Below are 13,733 nucleotides of genomic sequence, written 5' to 3' on the forward strand. Positions count from 1 at the left end.
GCCTAGAATCAGAGCTTGAGGACATCTTCAAAGATGCTCAAACTGATCAGGAAGAGCCAGAGAAGGCAAGGAATTTTCGAAAATTCCTCAGGAGGAGGATAAGCCTCCTAAGCCTGAACTCAAACCACTACCATCATCCCTGAAATATGCATTTCTGGGAGAGGGTGACACTTTTCCAGTGATTATAAGCTCAGCTTTAAATCCACAGGAAGAGAAGCACTGATTAAAGTGCTAAGGACACAAGACAGCTCTTGGGTGGTCCATCAGTGATCTCAAGGGCATTAGCCCAGCTAGATGCATGCACAAGATCCTATTGGAGGATAATGCCAAACCAGTGGTTCAACCACAGAGGAGGCTAAATCCTGCCATGAAGGAGGTGGTGCAGAAAGAGTCACTAAATTACTAGAGGCTGGGATTATTTATCCTATTTCTGATAGCCCTGGGTGAGCCCTGTCCAAGTTGTTCCCAAAAAGGGAGGCATGACAGTGTTCATAATGAAAAAAATGAACTGGTTCCTACAAGAACAGTCACAGGGTGGCGCATGTGTATGACTACAGAAGACTCAATACAGCCACCAGAAAGGATCATTTTCCTTTACCATTCATAGACCAAATGCTAGAAAGACTAGCTGTCATGACTACTACTGCTTTTTGATGGCTATTCAGGCTACAACCAAATTGCAGTAGATCCTCAGGACCAAGAGAAAACAGCATTTACTTGCCCTTCTGGCGTGTTTGCCTACAGAAGGATGGCCTTTTGGTCTGTGCAATGCACCTGCAACCTTTCAAAGGTGCATGCTCTCTATCTTCTCAGATATGGTAGAGAAATTTCTGGAAGTCTTCATGGATGACTTTTCAGTATATGGAGACTCATTTAGCTCCTGTCTTAACCACCTATCACTTATCCTGAGAAGATGCCAAGAGACTAACCTGGTTTTAAATGGGAGAAATGTCACTTTATGGTGACTGAAGGAATTGTCCTTGGGCACAAAATTTCAAGCAAGGGAATAGGTGGATAAGGCAAAGGTAGAGGTAATTGAAAAATTACCACCACCTGCCAATGTTAAGGCAATCAGAAGCTTTCTGGGGCATGCAGGATTCTATAGAAGGTTTATCAAGGATTGTTCGAAAATTGCTAAACCTTTGAGTACCTGGTTAGCTTGACACGCCATTTGTGTTGACACACAGTGTTTGCAGGCATTTGAGACCCTGAAAGCTAAACTGGTCACAGCACCAGTCATCTCTGCACCAGATTGGGCATTACCATTGAATTAATGTTGATGCCAGTGATCATGCCATTGGTGCAGTGTTGGGACAGAGGCATAACAAACTTCTGCATGTCATTTATTATGCTAGCCGTGTTCTAAATGATGCACAGAAGAATTACACAACCACAGAAAAAGAGTTACTTGCAGTGGTCTATGCCATTGACAAGTTTTAGATCCTACTTAGTGGATCAAAGGTGATTGTGTACACTGACCATGCTGCTCTTAAATACTTACTCACAAAGCAGGATTCAAAACCCAGGCTTATAAGATGGGTGTTGCTTCTGCAAGAGTTTGATATAGAATAAGAGACAGAAAAGGGACAGAGAACCAAGTGGCTGATCATCTATCCCGGATAGAACCAGTAGCTGGGGCGTCCCTCCCTTCTACTGAGATCTCTGAGACTTTCCCAGATGAGCAAACTCTTTGCCATTCAGGAAGCTCCATGGTTTGCAGATATTGCAAACTATAAGCTGTGAGGTTCATACCCAAAGAGTACAGTTATGTGCAGAGAAAGAAACTAATTTCAGATGCCAAGTACTACCTTTGGGATGAACCATATCTCTTTAAGAGATGTGCTGACGGAGTGATCCGCAGGTGTGTACCCAGAGAGAAGCACGAAGGATCCTAATGGCACTGCCATGGATCACAGTATGGAGGGCATTTTGGAAGTGAGCGAACAGCCACTAAAGTTCTCCAGTGCGGCTTCTACTGGCCTACTCTCTATAAAGATTCCCGAGAGTTTGTGCGTAACTGTGACAGTTGCCAAAGAGCTGGTAACCTGCCTCACGGATATGCCATGCCTCAACAAGGAATATTAGAGATAGAATTGTTTGATGTATGGGGAATTGATTTCATGGGACCATTCCCACCATCATACTCAAACACTTACATTCTGGTGGCAGTAGACTATGTATCTAAGTGGGTAGAAGCAATTGCTACACCCACTAATGATACCAAGACTGTACTGAAATTCCTTCAGAAGAACATTTTCAGCAGATTTGGTGTTCCCAGAGTACTAATCAGTGATGGGGGCACTCATTTCTGCAATAAACAGCTATACTCTGCTATGGTTAGATATGGAATCAGCCATAAAGTGGCAACTCCGTATCATCCACAGACAATGGGCAAGCTGAAGTCTCTAACAGAGAGCTAAAAAGAATCCTAGAACGGACTGTGATAGCCCGAAGAAAGGATTGGGCAAAGAGCTTGGATGATGCTCTGTGGGCATACAGAACAGCATTCAAGACTCCTATAGGAACCTCTCCATACCAATTGGTGTATGGGAAGGCCTGTCATTTGCCTGTGGAACTGGAACACAAAGCCTACTGGGCAACCAGATTCCTAAACATGGATGCACAGTTAGCTGGTGAGAAAAGACTGCTCCAGCTAAATGAGCTAGAGAGTTCAGACTCAATGCCTTTGAAAATGCAAAAATTTATAAGGAAAAGGCAAAGAAGTGGCATGACAAGAGATTGTCAACCAGAGTCTTTGAGCCGGGACAAAAGTTCTGCTCTTCAACTCCAGGCTCAAATTGTTTCCAGGAAAACTCAAATCCCGGTGGAGGGGTCCGTATGTGATTACAGGAGTATCACCATATGGATATGTTGAGCTTCAGGATATTGATTCTGACAAGAAGTTCATTGTTAATGGACAGAGAATCAAGCACTATCTTGAAGGAAATTTTGAGCAGGAATGCTCAAAACTGAGACTTGAGTGATTCTCAGTGAAAGTCCAGCTAAAGACAGTAAAGAAGCGCTTGCTGGGAGGCAACCCAGTCATTAGAAGGTTGTATGAATTGTTCTTACAAAGGCAAGTATCAAAAATGAAGGAATTCACAGAGTTACAGAAGGATTCAGCTCAAAAAGCAGAGAAAATGAGCTTACTGGCGAAAAAACGCCAGTAAGGGGCATTTTGGGCGTTAAACGCCAGAATGGGCACCATTCTGGGCGTTTAACGCCAGGTGTGCAGCATCCTGGGCGTTTGGAAAAACGCCCAGTGATAAAGGATTTCTGGCATTTAACGCCAGCCAGGGTACCTGGCTGGGCGTTAAACGCCCAAAAAGGGTAGCAAATGGGCGTTAAACGCCAGAATGGGTGCCATTCTGGGTGTTTAACGCCAGAAAGGTGGGGGGACCACATTTTTGTTTTCAACTCAATTTTTTTCAAACTTTCCTCTTTTTAACCATACTCTTCTACATAAATGCACTTCAATCCTTCATCATTCACTTTCAAATCTTCACAAATCAAAACCATTCTTCAAATCTATTTTAAATTAATCCCAAATCTTCTTCAAAAACTCACCTTTTCTCAATTTCTTTCCATATCTTTTCAAATCCCTCTCTTGTTTTTCGAAAACTCCCCTCCCCACCTTATAAATACACGTTGGCTCCCTCATTCCACCACACCATTCGAATTTTCTCTTCCTCCCCCTCTCTTCTCTCTTTTATTTTGCTTGAGGACAAGCAAACCTCTAAGTTTGGTGTGCCTTTCGTGATCACTAAGCCAAGATTCATCAATATCATGGCTCCTAAGGAAAACAAACCAATTTAAGAGGCAAGAAAGAGAATAATCCAAAGAATCTTTGGAATGAAGAGAAGTTCTTAACCAAAGAACATGAAGACCATTATCATAAAATAATGGGTCTGAGGTCAGTGATCCCGGAAGTTAAATTTGATCTGAAAGAAGATGAATATCCGGGGATCCAAGAGCAAATTCGAAACAGAGGATGGGAAGTTCTAACCAATCCTGAAACAAAGGTTGGAAGGAACATGGTTCAGGAATTCTACTCAAATCTGTGGCTAACAGATAAGCAGAGAATGACTGGAACCGTTACCATACCTACAGAACCATGGTCAGAGGGAAAGTTATATACTTTCATCTGGACAAAATAAGAGAAATCTTCAAGTTGCCTCAACTGCAAGATGATCCTGATTTCTTTAATAGGAGGATGGTGAGAGTAGATAAGGGGTTGGATCAAGTTCTAGAGGACATATGCCTCCCTGGAACTAAGTGGATAACCAATTCTAAGGGTGTCCCCAAACCAACTCAAGAGGGGAGACCTCAAACCAATTGCAAGAGGTTGGCTAGACTTTATTGGGCGCTCCATATTGCCCACTAGCAACCGTTCTGAGGTCACCATCAAGAGAGCAGTGATGATTCATTGCATTATGCTTGGAAAAGAAGTGGAGGTGCATCATGTGATTGCTTGTGAGATCTACACAATTGCAAATAAGAATTCCACTGAAGCCAAATTGGCTTATCCAAGCTTGATCTCCTTGCTCTGTAAAGAGGCTGGGTGAAGATGGGAGTGGATGAGTTCATACCCATTGAACACCCAATCACCAAGAAGTCAATGGAAGGATAAGTGCAAGACAACTCCATCAAGAGGAGGGCGCAGGAATTCCTCCCTGAATTCCCAAGAATTGACTACTGGTCCAACCTAGAAGCATCTATTAACAAGTTGCAAGAGACTATGGAGCAACTGAAGGAAGAACAGCAGAATCAGAACTGCATGCTCTGCAAACTGCTGAAGGAACAAGAGAAGCAGGGGCGTGAAATTCAAGAGATGAAACGCCAAAAGTTCTCCTCTCAAGCTGAGGGAGCATCCACTTCTCAAAATCAAGGTTGTTGAGTTCTAACTCTGTGAAAACCTCTATCATTAGGAGCCTATGTTTGCGTTTTTTTATTTATTTTCTATTTATTAGTTTCATCTTATATCTATATTTGAGTCTTGTTCTTAGTTCATAATTAATAAAATTTAAGTTTATGCCTTAAAGCTATGAATGTCCTATGAATCCATCACCTCTCTTAAAAGAAAAATGCTTTAATCACAAAAGAACAAGAAGTACAGGGTTTCGAAATTTATCTCTGAAAACTAGTTGAATTAGTTTGACGTGGTGACAATACTTTTTGTTTTCTGAATGAATGCTTGAACAGTGCATATGTCTTTTGAATTTGTTGTTTTAAGAATGTTAAAATTGTTGGCTCTTGAAAGAATGAGGAAAAAGAGAACTGTTATTGAGGATCTGAAAAATCATCAAACTGATTCTTGAAGCAAGAAAAGTAGTGAAGAAAAAAAAATTTCGAAAAAAAAAGAGAGAGAAAGAAAAAGAAAAAGAAAAAAAAAAGAGAGAGAAGGAAATAAAGTTGTGATCCAAGGCAACAAGAGTGTGCTTAAGAACCCTGGACACCTCTAATTAGGGACTTTAGCAAAGCTGAGTCACAATCTAAGAAGGTTCACCCAATTATGTGTCTGTGGCATGTATGTATCCGGTGGTAATACTGGAAGACAGAGTGCTTTGGGTCACAGCCAAGACTCATACACAGGCTATGTTCAAGAATCAATATACTTAACTAGGAGAATCAATAACACTATCTGAGTTCTGAGTTCCTATAGATGCTAATCATTCTGAACTTCAAAGGATAGAGTGAGATGCCAAAACTGTTCGGAGGCAAAAAGCTACTAGTCCGCTCATCTAATTGGAGCTATGTTTCTTTGATATTTTGGAATCTATAGTATATTCTCTTCTTTTTATCCTATTTTGATTTTCAGTTGCTTGGGGACAAGCAACAATTTAAGTTTGGTGTTGTGATGAGCGGATAATTTGTATGCTTTTTGGCATTGTTTTTAGTATGTTTTTAGTATCTTTTAGTTAGTTTTTAGTATATTTTTATTAGTTTTTAATTAAAATTCACTTTTCTGGACTTTACTATGAGTTTGTGTGTTTTTCTGTGATTTCAGGTATTTTCTGACTGAAATCGAGGGTCCTGAGCAAAAATCTGATCCAGAGACTGAAAAGGACTGCAGATGCTGTTGGATTCTGACCTCCCTGCACTCAAAGTGGATTTTCTGGAGCTACAGAAGCCCAATTGGCGCGCTCTCAACGGCATTGGAAAGTAGACATCCTGGGCTTTCCAGCAATATACTTTGCCCAAGATTTGATGGCCCAAACCGGCGCTCAAAGTCACCTACAGAAATTCCAGCGTTAAACGCCGGAACTGGCATAAAATTTGGAGTTAAACGCCCAAACTGGCATGAAAGCTGGCGTTTAACTCCAGAAAAGGTCTCTACACGAAATTCCTTCATTGCTCAGTCCAAGCACACACCAAGTGGGCCCGGAAGTGGATTTTTCTGTCATTTACTCATTTCTGTAGACCTTAGGCCACTAGTTTACTACTTATAGGATCTTTTGACATTGTATCCGTACCTTATGACCCCATAACATTTTGTACACGTTTCTTTCCACAGTATGAGCCTCTAAACGCCATGGTTGGGGGTGAGGAGCTTTGCTGTGTCTTGATGGATTAATGCAATTACTACTGTTTCTTATTCAATCATGCTTGCTTCGATTCTAAGATAACACTTGTTCTTAATCCGGATGAATGTGATGATCCGTGACAATCATCATCATTCTCAACTATGAACACGTGCCTGACAACCACCTCTGTTCTATCTTAGATTGAGTAGTTATCTCTTGGGTTCTTTAATCGGAATCTTCGTGGTATAGGCAGGACCTGATGGCAGCATTCAAGAGAATCCGGAAGGTCTAAACCTTGTCTGTGGTATTCTGAGTAGGATTCAATGATTGAATGACTGTGACGTGCTTCAAACCTGTAACCTACTGGGCGTTAGTGACAGACGCAAAAGAGGGATTCTATTCCGGTAGGGGAGGGAACCAAACCGGTGATTGGCAGTACTGTGACAGAGTGCGTGCATTAGCTTTCACTGCGAGGATGGGAGGTAGCCATTGACAACGGTGAAACCCTACATGAGCTTGCCATGGAAGGAGACTTGCGTGTTTGATGAAGAAGACAGTAGGAAAGCAGAGATTCAGAAGATGGAGCATCTCCAAAACCCCAACCTATTCTCCATTACTGCAAAACAAGTAACCATTTCATGTTCTTTTACTTTTTACAATCAATCCTGATAATTTCTGATCTCCTGACTAAGATTTACAAGATAACCATAGCTTGCTTCAAGCCGACAATCTCCGTGGGATCGACCCTTGCTCACACAAGGTATTACTTGGACGACCCAGTGCACTTGCTGGTTAGTTGTGCGGGATTGCAAAAGTGTTATTGCAATTTCGTGCACCAACTTTTCCTTGACACCTCAGGATCTGTGGACCCCACAGGATCCCCACCAACCCCACCACCCCTCTCTTCTTCACCCATTCACCAATCACCTCAACACCTCTTCCCCAAAAACCCTTCACCTATCAAATCCCATCTTTCTCTTCACCACTCACATCCATCCTTCATAAAAACCCCACCTACCTCACCATTCAAATTCAAACCACTTTCCCTCCCAAACCCACCCATAATGGCCGAACCCTACCCCTCCCTTCACCCCTATATAAACCCATCTTCACTCCTTCATTTTCACACACTAAACACTACTTCTTCCCTTTTTGGCCGAACCACAAAGCCATCTCCCTCTCCTCCATTTCTTCTTCTTCTACTCTATTCTTTCTTCTTTTGCTCGAGGACGAGCAAACCTTTTAAGTTTGGTGTGGTAAAAGCGTTGCTTTTCGTTTTTCCATAACCATTTATGGCATCCAAGGCCGGAGAAACCTCTAGAAAGAGGAAAGGGAAGGCAAAAGCCTCCACCTCCGAGTCATGGGAGAAGGAGAGATTCATCTCAAGGGTGCATCAAGACCACTTCTATGAAGTTGTGGCCTTGAAGAAGGTGATCCCCGAGGTCCCTTTTTCACTCAAAAAGAGTGAATATCCGGAGATCCGACATGAGATTCGAAGAAGAGGTTGGGAAGTTCTCACCAACCCCATTCAACAAGTCGGAATCTTAATGGTTCAAAAGTTCTATGCCAATGCATGGATCACCAAGAACCATGATCAAAGTGTGAACCCGGATCCAAAGAATTGGCTTACTATGGTTCGGGGGAAATACTTGGATTTTAGTCCGGAAAATGTAAGGTTAGCATTCAACTTGCCCATGATGCAAGGAGATGAACATCCTTACACTAGAAGGGTCAACTTTGATCAAAGGTTGGACCAAGTCCTCATAGACATCTGTGAAGAGGGCGCCCAATGGAAGAGAGATTCAAGAGGGAAGCCGGTTCAATTAAGAAGGCATGACCTCAAGCCCGTGGCTAGAGGATGGTTGGAGTTTATCCAACGCTCAATCATTCCCACTAGCAACCGGTCCGAAGTTACTCTAGACCGGGCCATCATGATCCATAGCATCATGATTGGAGAAGAAGTGGAAGTTCATGAGGTTATAGCCCAAGAACTCTATAAGGTGGCGGACAAGTCCTCCACCTTGGCAAGGTTAGCCTTTCCTCATCTCATTTGTCACCTCTGTTATTCAGTAGGAGTTGACATAGAAGGAGACATCCTCATTGATGAGGACAAGCCCATCACTAAGAAAAGGATGGAGCAAACAAGAGACCCCTCTCATCATGAGATCCCTGAGATACCTCAAGGGATGCACTTTCCTCCACAAGACTATTGGGAGCAACTAAACACCTCCCTAGGAGAATTGAGTTCCAACATGGGACAACTAAGGGTGGAGCACCAAGAACATTCCATCCTCCTCCATGAAATTAGAGAAGATCAAAGAATCATGAGAGAGGAGCAACAAAGACAAGGAAGAGACATTGAGGAGCTCAAGCACTCCATAAGACCTTCAAGAGGAAGAACAAGCCGCCATCACTAAGGTGGACCCGTTCTTTAATCTCCTTGTTCTTTATTTTCTTGTTTTTCGAAAATTGTGCTTTATGTTTGTCCATGTTTGTGTCTTATGATCATTAGTGTCTTAGTGTCTATGCCTTAAAGTTATGAATGTCCTATGAATCCATCACCTTTCTTAAATAAACAATGTTCTTAATTGAAAAAGAGAAGAATTGCATGAATTTCAAATTTTATAACAGATTAATTATTTTGATGTGGTGGCAATACTTTTGTTTTCTGAATGTATGCTTAAACAGTGCATATGTCTTTTGAATTTGTGGTTCATGAATGTTGGCTCTTGAAAGAATGATGAAAAAGGAGACATGTTACTGAGGATCTGAAAAATCATAAAAATGATTCTTGAAGCAAGAAAAAGCAGTGAATACAAAAAAAAAAGAAGGAGAAAAACGAAAAAAAGGGGAGAAAGAGAAAAAGAAAGAAAAAAAAGAAAGAAATAAAGTTGTGATCCAAGGCAAAAAGAGTGTGCTTAAGAACCCTGGACACCTCTAATTGGGGACTCTAGCAAAGCTGAGTCACAATCTGAAAAGGTTCACCCAATTATGTGTCTGTGGCATGTATGTATCCGGTGGTAATACTGGAAGACAGAGTGCTTTGGGCCACGGCCAAGACTCATAAAGTAGCTGTGTTCAAGAATCATCATACTTAACTAGGAGAATCAATGACACTATCTGGATTCTGAGTTCATAAAGAAGCCAATCATTCTGAATTTCAAAGGATAAAGTGAGATGCCAAAACTATTCAGAGGCAAAAAGCTAAAAGCCCCGCTCATCTAATTAATACTGATCTTCATAGATGTTTTTGGAGTTCATTGCATATTCTCTTCTTTTATCTTATTTGATTTTCAGTTGCTTGAGGACAAGCAACAATTTAAGTTTGGTGTTGTGATGAGCGGATAATTTGTACGCTTTTGGCATTGTTTTTAGTATGTTTTTAGTAGTTTTAGTTGAGTTTTTAGTATATTTTTATTTTTTAGTTAAAATTCACTTTTCTGGACTTTACTATGAGTTTGTGTATTTTTCTGTGATTTCAGGTATTTTCTGGCTGAAATTGAGGGACCTGAGCAAAAATCTGATTCAGAGACTGAAAAGGACTGCAGATGCTGTTGGTTTCTGACCTCCCTGCACTTGAAGTGGATTTTCTGGAGCTACAGAAGCCCAATTGGGGCGCTCTCAACGGCTTTGGAAAGTAGACATCCTGGGCTTTCCAGCAATATATGATAGTCCATACTTTGCTCAAGATTTGATGGCCCAAACCGGCGTTCAAAGTCACCTTCAGAATTCCCAGCGTTAAACGCCGGAACTGGCACCAAAATGGGAGTTCAACGCCCAAACTGGCACAAAAGCTGGCGTTTAACTCCAAGAAGAGTCTCTACACGAAAAAGCTTCAATGCTCAGCCCAAGCACACACCAAGTGGGCCCGGAAGTGGATTTTTATGTCATTTATTCATCTCTGTACACCCTAGGCTACTAGTTCTCTATATATAGGACCTTTTACTATTGTATTTTCATCTTCTGATCTTTGGAATCTTTTGATCTTAGATCTTTAGATCATTTGGGGGCTGGCCTCACGGCCATGCCTAGACCTTGTTCTTATGTATTTTCAACGGTGGAGTTTCTACACACCATAGATTAAGGTGTGGAGCTCTGCTGTACCTCGAGTATTAATGCAATTACTATTGTTCTTCTATTCAATTCAGCTTGTTCTTGTTCCAAGATATCACTTGTTCTTCAACTTGATGAATGTGATGATCCGTGACACTCATCATCATTCTCACCTATGAACGTGTGACTGACAACCACCTCCGTTCTACCTTAGATTGGGTGAATATCTCTTGGATTCCTGATACACGATGCATGGTTGATCGCCTGACAACCGAGCGCTTGCCTGACAAACGAGCCAGCCATTCCGTGAGATCAGAGTCTTTGTGGTATAGGCAAGAACTGATGGCGGCATTCAAGAGAATCCGGAAGGTCTAACCTTGTCTGTGGTATTCTGAGTAGGATTCAATGATTGAATGACTGTGACGTGCTTCAAACTCCTGAGGGCGGGGCGTTAGTGACAGACGCAAAAGAATCACTGGATTCTATTCCGGCCTGATTGAGAACCGACAGATGGATAGCCGTGCCGTGACAGGGTGCGTTGAACATTTCCACTGAGAGGATGGGAGGTAGCCACTGACAACGGTGAAACCCTTGCATAAGCTTGCCATGGAAAGGAGTAAGAAGGATTGGATGAAGACAGTAGGAAAGCAGAGAGACGGAAGGAACAAAGCATCTTCATACGCTTATCTGAAGCTCTCACCAATGATATACATAAGTATCTCTATCTTTATCTTTATGTTTTATTCATATATCACCCATACCTATCTGAGTCTGCCTGACTAAGATTTACAAGGTGACCATAGCTTGCTTCATACCAACAATCTCCGTGGGATCGACCCTTACTCGCGTAAGGTTTATTACTTGGACGACCCAGTGCACTTGCTGGTTAGTTGTGCGGAGTTGTGATAGAGAGTTGAGATTGCAATGAGCGTACCATGTTGATGGTGCCATTGATGATCACAATTTCGTGCATCAATTTTCCTCCAAATAACTATTGGGAACAACTTAACACTTCTCTAGAAGACTTGAGTTATAACATGGACCAACTAAGGGTGGAGCATCAAGAGCACTCCCTCATCCTCGATGAAATTAGAGAAGATCAAAGAGCAATGAGGGAGGAGCAACAAAGGCAAGGAATAGATATAGAAGAGCTCAAGGACATCATTGGTCCTTCAAGAAAAAGGCGCCACCATCACTAAGGTGGACTCATTCCTTGTTCTTATTTCTCTGTTTTTTGATTTTATGCTATATGTTTGTCTATGTTTTGAGTCTTTACTACATGATCATTAGTATTTAGTAACTATGTCCTAAGGCTATGAATAATTCCATGAATCCTTCACCTTTCTTGAATGAAAAATGTTTTTAATACAAAAGAACAAGAAGTACATGAGTTTCGAATTCATCCTTGAAATTAGTTTAATTATATTGATGTGGTGACAATACTTTTTGTTCTCTGAATGAATGCTTGAACAGTGCATATTTTGATATTGTTGTTTATGAATGTTAAAATTGTTGGCTCTCGAAAGAATGATGAACAAAGAGAAATGCTATTGATAATCTGAAAAATCATGAAATTGATTCTTGAAGTAAGAAAAAGCAGTGAAGAACAAAGCTTGCGAAAAAAAAAAGTGGCAAAAAAATAATAAAAGAAAAAGAAAAAGCAAGCAGAAAAAGCCAATAGCCCTTAAAACCAAAAGGCAAGGGTAAAAAGGATCCAAGGCTTTGAGCATCAATGGATAGGAGGGCCCAAGGAAATAAAATCCAGGCCTAAGCGGCTAAATCAAGCTGTCCCTAAACATGTGCTTGTGGCATGCAGGTCCAAGTGAAAAGCTTGAGACTGAGTGGTTGAAGTCGTGATCCAAAGCAAAAAGAGTATGCTTAAGAGCTCTGGACACCTTTAATTGGGGACTTTAGCAAAGCTGAGTCAGAATCTGAAAAGGTTCACCCAGTCTTGTGTCTGTGGCATTTATGTATCTGGTGGTAATACTAGAAAACAAAGTGCTTAGGGCTATGGCCAAGACTCATAAAAGTAGTTGTGTTCAAAAATCAACATACTTAACTAGAAGAATCAATAACACTATCTGAAACTCTGAGTTCCTATAGATGCCAATCATTATAAACTTCAAAGGATAAAGTGAGATGCCAAAACTGTTCAGAAGCAAAAGGCTACAAGTCCCGCTTATCTAATTAGAACTACTATTCATTGATATTTTGGGATTTATAATATATTCTTTTCTTTTTATCCTATTTGATTTTCAGTTGCTTGGGGACAAGCAACAATTTAAGTTTGGTGTTGTGATGAGCGGATAATTTATACGCTTTTTGGCGTTATTTTTAGGTAGTTTTTAGTAGGATCTAGCTACTTTTAGGGATGTTTTCATTAGTTTTTATGAAAAATTCACATTTCTAGACTTTACTATGAGTTTGTGTGTTTTTCTATAATTTTAGGTATTTTCTGGCTGAAATTGAGGGACCTGAGCAAAAATCTGAGAGGAGGCTGACAAAGGACTGCTGATGTTGTGGATTCTGACCTCCCTGCACTCGAAATGAATTTTCTGGAGATGCCAAATTCCAAATGGTGCGCTCTCAACAGCTTTGGAAAGTAGACATCCAGAGCTTTCCAGCAATATATAATTCTCCATACTTTGTTCGATTCTAGATGACGCAAATTGGCGTTCAACGCCAGTTCCATGCTGCATTCTGGAGTAAAACGCCAGAAACACGTCACGAACCAGAGTTAAACGCCAAAAACACGTTACAACTTGGTGTTTAACTCCAAGAGAAGCCTCTGCATGTGTAAAGCTCAAGCTCAGCCTAAGCACACACCAAGTGGTCCCCGGAAGTGGATTTCTGCATCAATCACATATCTCTGTAACCCTAGTAGCTAGTTTAGTATAAATAGAACTTTTTACTATTGTACTAGTGTCTTTTGACCATTCGGTCTTTTGACCACATCTTTGGTCTCAGTTTTAATCTATTATTCATCTTCGGAGACTATTGATCACGTTTATGGGGGCTGGCCATTCGGCCATGCCTGAACCTTGATCACTTATGTATTTTCAACGGTGGAGTTTCTACACACCATAGATTAAGGTGTGGAGCTCTGCTGTACCTCAAGTTTTAATGCAAAGTACTACTATTTTCTATTCAATTCAT

This window comes from Arachis stenosperma, unplaced genomic scaffold, assembly GCF_014773155.1.
Source record: "Arachis stenosperma cultivar V10309 unplaced genomic scaffold, arast.V10309.gnm1.PFL2 arast.V10309.gnm1.Scaffold_100028, whole genome shotgun sequence".
Classification (NCBI taxonomy): Eukaryota; Viridiplantae; Streptophyta; class Magnoliopsida; order Fabales; family Fabaceae; genus Arachis; species Arachis stenosperma.